General features: G+C 47.4%; 1 pseudogene; it reads left to right on the top strand.

Annotated features, from left to right (window-relative positions):
• The first annotated feature begins 3,512 nt into the window (after positions 1 to 3,512).
• On the top strand, positions 3,513 to 5,441 carry LOC122907354 (annotated as a pseudogene).
• Positions 5,442 to 9,709: the final 4,268 nt, after the last annotated feature.

Below are 9,709 nucleotides of genomic sequence, written 5' to 3'. Positions count from 1 at the left end.
CAGACTAAGCCACCCAGGTGCCCCAAGAATGTATTTCATTTGTTCTTCCCGATGGGGGACTTGGGGCAGTCAGCAGCAGACAAAAGGGACTGATACCCTGAATGTTGCCTATAAAATGGCTTTATAGTTAAGTATATTTTAATATGATTTATATCTTACAAGGATCATTTATATACACTGTCTGCCTGGATGCCAAAAACATTCCTGACTCAGGAAAGCGGGGCTCAGAAAGGTGAAGAAGCTTGCACAAAATCACAAAATCCACAAGTTGCAAAGGTCAAATCCCTAAGTCTTCAAGCTGGAGCCCAGGGCCTTTTACACAACAAAATGCTTCCTATTCGTTTTACATCCGAGGAGGGTAACTAGTTGAACATCCTGTGGGGGAGTCGGGGCTTTACTTTTTTTTTTTTTTTTTTAAAGATTTTATTTATTTATTTATTTGGCAGGCAGAGAGGCAGGCAGATAGAGAGAGAGAGGTGGAAGCAGGCTCCCTGCTAAGCAGAGAGCCCGATTCGGGGCTCGATCCCAGGACCCTGGGATCATGACCCCTGAGCCAAAGGCAGAGGCTTTAACCCACTGAGCCACCCAGGTGCCCCAGGAGCTTTACTTTTTTAGTAGACTATGACTTTTTCAGTCTCCATGTGATTTTCATGCCATTGTTAACACCTCAAGCATCCTCTGAACAATAATAATACTATTACCTCTTGACCACCTACTGTGTGTCAGACTTGGAGTCGAACAGATCATATATATCTTATCTACCCTTATAATGACCCAGCAAGTAGACTTTGTTACCCCTATCTTCTAGAGGAGAAAACTGAAGAGATTGGGGACCTTTCCCCAAATCCGCAGCTAATAAGTGGTTGAGCCAGGTTGTGAATCCAAGTGGTTCCGTACCCTTTCTCTCTGTGCACTGTAAAAGAAGGATATTTGCTGCTCGAATAGGCCTCGGGAAAGACACACAGGCAATACTTGGTAATCTCAAATCTAAGGCAGACCAAATTATTTAAGCTTATCCCAAACTCCTGACCTCCCCTCGGATATCCTAGGAATGAAACCTGTAATTGGGTCTGACCTGGCCATAAACCCCAAATGTCCTCGTTCTTTGGGCTCCTAGATACTTATGGTGTCTGAACTGGAAGTAATCCCTTGGTCCACGATGTCCCTTCTACAGATGGTGAAACTGAGACCTAGAAAAAGAAATGATGTGTTGGAGGTGGCAGGGCTCCTTCCTGACCAAACTGGCACATTCATTTGATCCGCCAGGCTCCAGGTCCATGACGACGAGCTGGACCAAGTACCGGCCCCATCTGCCACCTGTCAGAGCCTTCTTCTGGCGGGTCAACAGAGGGGCAGGACTCCCCCAGCTCCTTGCTGCTGTGGCTACAACTGTCCCTTCTCCCCCTCCATTCCCACCCAGCCAGGCAAGCTTGCAGCTTTCCGAGGCAGGGCCAGCCTGTCCTGAGCTGCAAGATGTATTAATCAATTTGATGAGGATGTTAAAGCTTTCTCTTTGCAACTAATTATGGCCTGATTTATAGGCCTGGCCTTGGTTTGATAGAGCTCTCCTCATGACAGGGATGAATGCCGTACTGGCATGGACCCCTTCATCTCTTCCATTTCTCTCCCTTCCTCCCTCCTCCCTCCTCCCTCCCTCCCACGTCTCCTGCCTCCTGCCTCTGCTCTTGGTTCCCACAGGAACACCCTAATGACATGTTGACAAGCTGGTGAAGCATGGTTCCTTCTCTGTTGCGTCTGCCTCTGACACCACCATTCCTCCTGTGGTCTCTGATGTGGGCAGATAGAGGCCTTGGCAGGCTCCAGCCACCAGGCAGGTGCTGAACCTGAAGCTCTATACCCACCTCCCTTCTTCTGGGAACGGAATAATAAAATTACTGTGGATTGACGCAGCATCTTCCTTTCCCGATGCCTCAAGAGCTTGTTGCAATGATTTTCATCCCTCATTGAATTAGACATGGGTGGAGGGTTTCAGGTGAGTTTCATCCCCCATTGAATTAGACATGGGTGGAGGGTTTCAGGTGAGTTTCATTCTGGTTATTCTACACAAGGGGAAACTAAGGCAGGGCTCTGAACTTGCCTGTGGGTCCACACACAGTAGAACAGTAAAGGGGAGCATAGTCGGTGCTCAGGCTTCCGGCTCCAAGGTCTTTCCATTGTTATGGTCCTTGAGTGGTCCTATGGTCCTATGGTGGTCCTAGGAAGCCCGGACAACGTGGCAGAAGGGGAGCCCTGGCACTTATACCACCGGTTTCCTGACTTTTGGGCATGAAGGTCTTTGGGACCACATATGTAAATGAGATATGCAATAACAGACTGAGCAGGTTCCCAGGGGAGCTGGGGGGAGGCATCTCCTTGTATTCTGCCCTCCAAGTCCTACAACCACTTCCCAGAAGTGCCAGAGGAAAGACACAAAATCCATTATATAGTATCTTTCCACAATACATTTATAGAAAGATACTAACCAACACATGACCAGCACACAAACCCTAACCCTAACCTGAACTTGAACCTGAACCTGAACCTAAGCCTTCACCTTACACCTGACTCTACATCTAAATGACTTCCCAACCCTAACTGTAAACTAACCCTAATCTCAACACAAACCCAACTCAACATCTAAAACAGCCTGGGGATGCCTGGGTGGCTCAGTCGGTTGGGTGTCTGCCTTCGGCTCAGGTCATGGTGTCAGGGCCTGGGGATCAAGCCCAGCATGGGGAACAGGGAGCCTGCCTCTCCCTCTCCCTCGCCCCTCCCCCCTGCTTGTGCCCTCTCTCTTTCAAATGGATAAATAAAATATTTAAAATTTAAAAAATAAAATTTTAAAATAGAATAAGATAAAATTGCCTGATTCCAGCCCATAATCCTAACATTAACCATAGCCCCTATATTAACCCAGTGGCTCTCAACCAAGGGAGATTCCCATAGTCACCAGTACCATCCTCACCCCAAGGAAACATTTAACAATGTCTGGCGACATTTTTTGGTTCCTACAGGGTGGGTGAGTGCAGATACTATAAGAATCTTGGGGATAGAGGCCAGGGCTGCTGCTAAACATCCTAAAAAGCACAGGGAGGCCCCCAACATGGAATTATCCATCTTCCTATGTATTAGTGCCAGGGCTGAGAAACATGGCCCTAACCTTAACCTAACCCTAATCCTAGATTAAACCAATACTGACCCTAACTTTAAATATAACTTCAAACCTAATTTCCCACACCTAACCCTAACCTAAGCCTGCAACCACACTTAGCATCAAAACCTAACTGAAACCCCAACCCCACCCCTCGTCCTCACCTGGATCCTAATTACAAATCAAACCCCATCTGAACTCAACCCTAACGACATCCAGGTGGGTAAGGGTTGCCAAGATGAGAGAGGTGAGCCCACAGCCTGGTCCCACTGGTATTTCCCTTCATTTTTTCTTCACAGTCAGCATGTGGTGGTTCAGACCTTTCTGGATTACGCAAGTCCTCTGTTTCCCCTGACCCAGCATGGTACTGCTCGAGAGCCCCCTCTCCCTGGACTACTGGGTATTAAAGGAGATGAAGCTCAGACTTGGTTTAGCAGTTAGCTGCTTACCAATATACCTGGAGATGGGTAATTTTAAAAATATATATTTATAGGGATGCCTGGGTGGCTCAGTTGGTTAAGTGGCTGCCTTAGGCTCAGGTCATGATCCCAGGGTCCTGAGATCCTTGCTCAGCAGGGAGCCTGCTTCTCCCTCTGCCTCTGCCTGCCATTCTGTCTGCCTGTGCTCCTCTCTCTCTCTCTGACAAATAAATAGATTAAAAATCTTAAAAAAAAAAAAGATATATATTTACATATAAAATGAGATTGGGGGGAATATCCTAATAGTAATACTATTTGGGTACAATATTCATTTTTTCAATATTCTTTTAAATTAAGAATAAGTTCAAATCTGCTCCCCTACTTGGTCCTTAGCATATCTTGAAAGTCGGTAAGTCGGGCAGTACTGTTCTCGCCTGATAAATAAGATACGAAGGCACAGAGACATTGGAGGCTTTGCCTAAGACACACAACAAGGCAGCAGAAGAGCCTCTCCAGGTGGCTTGATTCAGATCTGTTTTCTACACTTTCCCCTGCCTGTGGTCTCAGTTACTATCATCTCCCACGTCCCCCCCGCCCCAGCTAGTGCAGACATCCAAGAGTCTTCAGCATTTTTTAGAATTTGGAATGACATCAAGAGGGCATCCAGGGTTCGAGAAGAGGAAACAGAGCCAGGCACGAGTGTGGAATGAGAAGGATTCATTCAAATGCCCAAGTGCTCAATCACAAACACTTAAAATTCCTGGTTGGGGCACCAGAGTGGTTCAGTGGGTTATGTGTTGCACTCTTGGTTTCGGCTCAGGTCATGATCTCAGGGTTGTGAGATGAAGCCCATCATCGGGCTCCATGCTGACTGTGGAGCCTGCTTAAGATTCTCTCCCTCTCCCTCTTCTCTTCCCCACCCCCCTCACGCACTGCCTCTGAATAAATAAAAAATAAATAAATAAATAGAAGTTCAGGTCCTTGGGGCATCTGACTAGCTTGGTCAGTAGAGCACTGACCCTTGATCTCAGAGTCATTGAATTCTTGCCCCATGCTGGGGTAGAGACTGGGGCGGGGGGTAGTTCTAGTCCTTGAATGGGGTGGGGTGGGAGGTGGAAAGAAGGTGACCAGGTAGTAGGAGCAGGTAAAAGCTCTGGAGAGTGGGACCACGTGTGAAGTTGAAGGGCTGACAATGGACGGTAGAGGAACTGGTCCAGAGCCCCAGGAAGAACTAAGCACCATCCTGATCTCCCTGCATCTTCTAGAAGGTTAGTGCCTCCACCCTGGCCTCTCCTATTCACGGAACTTGGAGTGCTGCATTACAACCCATGAGCCTTACGGAAGCTCCTGACAGAGCTGAGTTTACACGGGCAGGCATTAAAAAGAGAAAGCAGTGTGCTAAGGTAGCTGAGCTGTCAGGAGGGGCCTGAGTGGGAGCTCTGAAGATCAAGGTTGTCTAAAGCCACAGGGAAAATGCTCACCTTGGCCATTGCCAGAAAGAACAATTTATGGCTTTGTCCTTCTCTTAAGCTCCCAATTTGGCTTCATACTCTATCTTGTGTGGACCTTTATTCCTGAATCTTGGCTAAACTCCTTAGGCTTAACCCATTGGTCTCAAAAATCTTGGGCAGTGGCATTGCTTGTCTCCCTCCTCATTACCATCGTAACTGGCTGTGTACTCCTATTTGGAATAAACAAGAGAAGTACCTCTCCACTCAATGCCATTCATACAATCACAGATAACTATGCTAAAAATCCACAACAGAAGAAATATCAAGAAGAGACCATCTCAACATTAAGAGATATTCCTATTAGTGAAGCAAACCCCATGTTCTTAACTTGCAGCCAAAGAACTTTATGCCCAAAACTAAACTATATGTAGACTAATCCCAAGCATTTATTAAAAGTTTTTGGCTGCGTGATTTTGACCATAATTATTTTGACTCTCTCTCTTAGTAATGCCCGATACCGAAATGTAAGAAAAAGCAAGTTGAACTTAGATTAAGTTCCGTTACTATAAATGTTCTCAAATATTGGTTGTTAGTGGATGGAGTAAATAGCATACTGCATTACCATTAACAAATGAAAAAAAGCAGGCAGTGAACCAGTGAAGGGGAGGGAGGAGTGGGAACCCAGAACAAGAAGGGGTTGCACGAGAAGGAGCTAACTGGGGACTCCTAGTGACACATAGAACCCTAGGATGTTGGAAAAAGTCAGACATTTAGAGATCAAATGCAGAAGACAGAGCCCTGGACTAAGGCCAGAAAAATCCATGAATCTCATCTTTGATGCAGACTTTAAACAAGTCATTTCCCACAATTTCTCCATCTGGAAAATAAGGGGGTTAGGCCAGAACCCTTCCCAAGGTTGACATTCTAGAATTCCTGAGTTAAAACCACCCGGTGCAAGTCTTTTTCTAGTCCTGTCTCCCCTCTGTGGGGCTGAGCCAGCCTAGCCCTCCCCACTGGGCCCTTTGCACGCTACATTGAATTTGTGTGTTGGTGGGTCGAAGGGTCTGGTTTCTTCATATTAGACATAAGCCTCTGAAAGATGAAAAGTGTCTGGAACTCCCAGCTCTTGGAGCCTCTGCTGCAATGCTTCCTGGCCTCAGAGGCTCTGTGAGATCCCCAGGCAGGGATACCTGTCCTGTCAGGTAGCCTCTTCTGTCCACAGGCTGCTCTGTCCCCCGAAGCTGCCCCTGCTCTGTCCCCCGGCCCCAGGGCTTCCTGGCCCAAAGCAGAGAACGTCGGGAGCCCTCCACAACCGCACAGTAATCCTTCTGGAGTTGGAGGCTCCTCCACCCCAAGGAGCTGATGTTTTTTGATGAGGAGTTCTGGCCGCGCTGAGTAAGATGAAAAGCTGTCTTCGCAGTGGAGTGAATTCCCTCAGACCCAAAGCAGCTGCTCCTCAAAGTCTCCAAAAACACAAATCCTCATGAATAAATATCAGGCAAGAAATGAGGGCTCCTAAGAACAAAAGCAGAGTTGAAGAAGTTACTGAAAGACGTTGGGATCTTTCATCTCGCAAAATATGTCGCTTACGTGTCACCCCAGACGCTCCTTGCCACCCCCTCCTCCCATTCCACTGATCCCCAGCCACATCCTGCTTCCCCCTCACATGGAAACACGCAGCACCTAGGAGATCATCTGCTCAGACTTTCCTTCAGAGGAAAAGAGAAACCACAAACAGCTGCCCCGGGAGCCCCTCTGCCAAATTCCAGCTCAGACAGGGGATCTTGATGACCTCATCGGTATCTGGCCTGGAACTCACTTCTCCAGAGACAGAAGGGCTGCCAGGACCCCTACAGGGTCCCCTGGAAAAAGAAGAGGCAGCGTGGTGGGTTCGCGTCTGTGCCACGCTGGGCGAGGGGTGCCAAGACCTCCACCTAAGGGTTGAGGCACCAACTTGCCAGTTGGCAGCTGGGGTCCAGTCCCTGCACCCTCCCCCCACCTCCACCCTGCCCCCTTCAGATAGCCCCCTCCTCCCCCCATCAGAAGAGATCCCAAGTTAGAGCCTCATTCTCTCTCATCTGGATGCTGAGAAAAATGCAAATCCTCCCGATTAAAGGTGCTTCTGCGCTCGGGGATTTGTCAGAACCCGTTCGAACAATTTTGCTGGAAGAGAAGGTGTGAGAGACCAGGAGGCCCCTGGCGAGGCAGTGGAGCGAAGGGGGCCAAAGATTCAAAGCTCCTACAAGGGCAGCGCTGGAGGGGGAAGCTTAGAACTAACATGGAACAAACCCCTCACCCCGCAGGTGGGGAAACCAAGGCCCAGAGAAGGAGGACATCTTTCCCGGCGTCTCACAGCAAGTCTGGAGCAGAAGCTAGACTGCCAGTCTCCGGACTCGGCCCTGTGGCAGCTCCCAAGGCCTGAAAGACAAACCCTGGCTGCTTCAAAGGTTTGCCAGAGCTGGCCTTTCCCTCCATCTCTGCCTCTGTAATACTTGGTTCCATCAGGGTTGACCTCTGCTCTCGAGGGGTTGCGGGGGGAGCTCCTGCAAAGCATCATGGGTGGGCAGAAGGGGGTTGGGGAGATCGGGGAAGGCCATGAAGATCTTCCTGAGGAAAGCCTGAGAGGAGTTTGCATCTTACCTGCATGGGACTTTGTAAACCATCTTGGCTTTGGGTAGGGCTATTGGCTAGTACTTCTTTTTCTGGCCCCAAAGGGCCAAAGAAAAATAGTAATGCTGTCCTCTTTGGATGCAAAGATTGATATGCAAGTCAATTATTCCTTGTCAGGACTCCTCCAATGACACATTCCTTTCCCCCTTACCTTATAGTTGTTGTGTAGTGGAAAAAGAATGTGATCCTAGAATCAGGCCTGGATATGTGGGTTTAACTTTAAAAAAAATCTTTTTAGGGGCATCTGGGTGGCTCCGTCCTTAGGCATCTGACTTAGGCTCAGGTCATGGTCTCAGGGTGCAGGGATCAAGCCCCACATTGGGCTCCCTGTTCAGAGGGAAGCCTGCTTCTCCCTCTACCACTCCCCCTGCTTGTGTTCCCTCTCTTGCTGTGTCTCTCTCTGTCAAATAAATAAAATCTTTAAAAACATTTTTTTAAATTGTGGTAAAAGAGGTACATAACAAAATTCACCATCTTCATCTTTTTAATTTTTTTTAGAGTGAGAGGGAGCAGACGTGGTGTGGGGAGGCTGCGGGGAAGGAGGGGCAGAGGGCAAGGGAGAGAATCTCAAGGAGGCCCCACGTTCAGTAAGCCTGATCTCAGGTCCCTGAGACTCACAGCCTGAGAAGAAGTCAGGAGTCAGACACTCAACTGACTGAGCCACCCAGGTGCCCCCATCTTCATCATATTTTTAAAAGATTTATTTATTTATATTAGAGAGAGAGAGTGAGAGAGAACAGGGGGAGGGGTCAAGGGAGAGGGAGAGGGAGAATCCCAAGCAGACTCCTTGTTGGGCGGGGAGCCTGACACAGGGCTCCATCCCAGGACCCTGAGATCACAATTCGAGCCTAAATCACGTGTTAGACGCTCAACCGACTGAACCACCCAAGCATACCGCCCACCTTCATCATGTTCAAGTGTACAGGTCCGTAGTGTTAAGTACAGGCACGCTGTTGTGCAACCAACTCCAGAAGTCTTTTCATCCTGAAAAACTGAAACTCAATACCCATTAAACCGCTGATCCCCAATCTCCCCACCCCTCCCCCCAGCTCCAGGCAATCACAATTCAACATTCTGTCTCTATGAATTTGACAACTTTGGGTATCTCATACAAGTAGAATGACACAGTATTTATCTTTTTGGGACTAGCTTATTTCATTTAGTGTCATGTCCTTAGGGATTGTCCATGTCGTAGCCTGGGAAATGTAGAATTTCCTTTTTAAGGCTGATGTTCCGTCATATGGATACACTACATTTTGTTGATTCATTTCTCTGTCGACTGACAGGTAGTTTGCTTGTACCTTTCAGCAATTGTGAATCATGCTGCTGTGAACAAGAGTGTGCAGGTATCTCTTGGAGAACCTGCTTTCGATTCTCTTGAGTATATACCCAAAAGTGGAATTGCTGGTTCACATGGAAATTCTATTTGTAATTTTTTTGACTAACTCCAATATGATTGGCTTAAACTTTTTGGGATCTTTAGTTTGAGATTGTAAAGATTGTGTACATAAAGCTCTTGATTTAATTTAAATTTAAATTGATTTAATTTAATTTAATTTAATGCTTGTCCCTCGTGGACTCTGGAGAAAGAGGCTGTGTTTTATTTCTGTATTCCAAGCCTATAGAATGGTGCCAGACATACAGTATGTATTCAGTATATGGCTGTTAGTGAATGAATGAATAAATGCATCCTTGTAACTCCTGGAGCATCTAGAGTAATTTCTACACATTGTAAGTGCTCAGTAAAGGTGAGGCATGCTGTATATTCTGTAAAGGAGCATCTGACCAGCTCAGTCGGTAGAGCGTGCAACTCTTGATCACGGGGTTGTGAGTTCAAGCCCCATGTTGGGTGTAGAGGTGACTTAAAAAATAAAACAAAACAAAAAAAAGAAGTCCTATTCCATCTGCATCCTACTACATAAGGAGAGGAATCTGCTGACGTCTCCAAAGTTCCTGGCAGAACAGTTCAGGATTAAGTATTTGGCCTACTGCCATTCAAGTCAGTGCTGACGGGAACT

This window comes from Neovison vison, chromosome 5 (genome assembly GCF_020171115.1).
Source record: "Neovison vison isolate M4711 chromosome 5, ASM_NN_V1, whole genome shotgun sequence".
NCBI classification, from domain to species: Eukaryota; Metazoa; Chordata; class Mammalia; order Carnivora; family Mustelidae; genus Neogale; species Neogale vison.
Note: the sequence above shows the minus strand (reverse complement) of the source record. Positions and strands in the feature narration are given on the sequence as shown.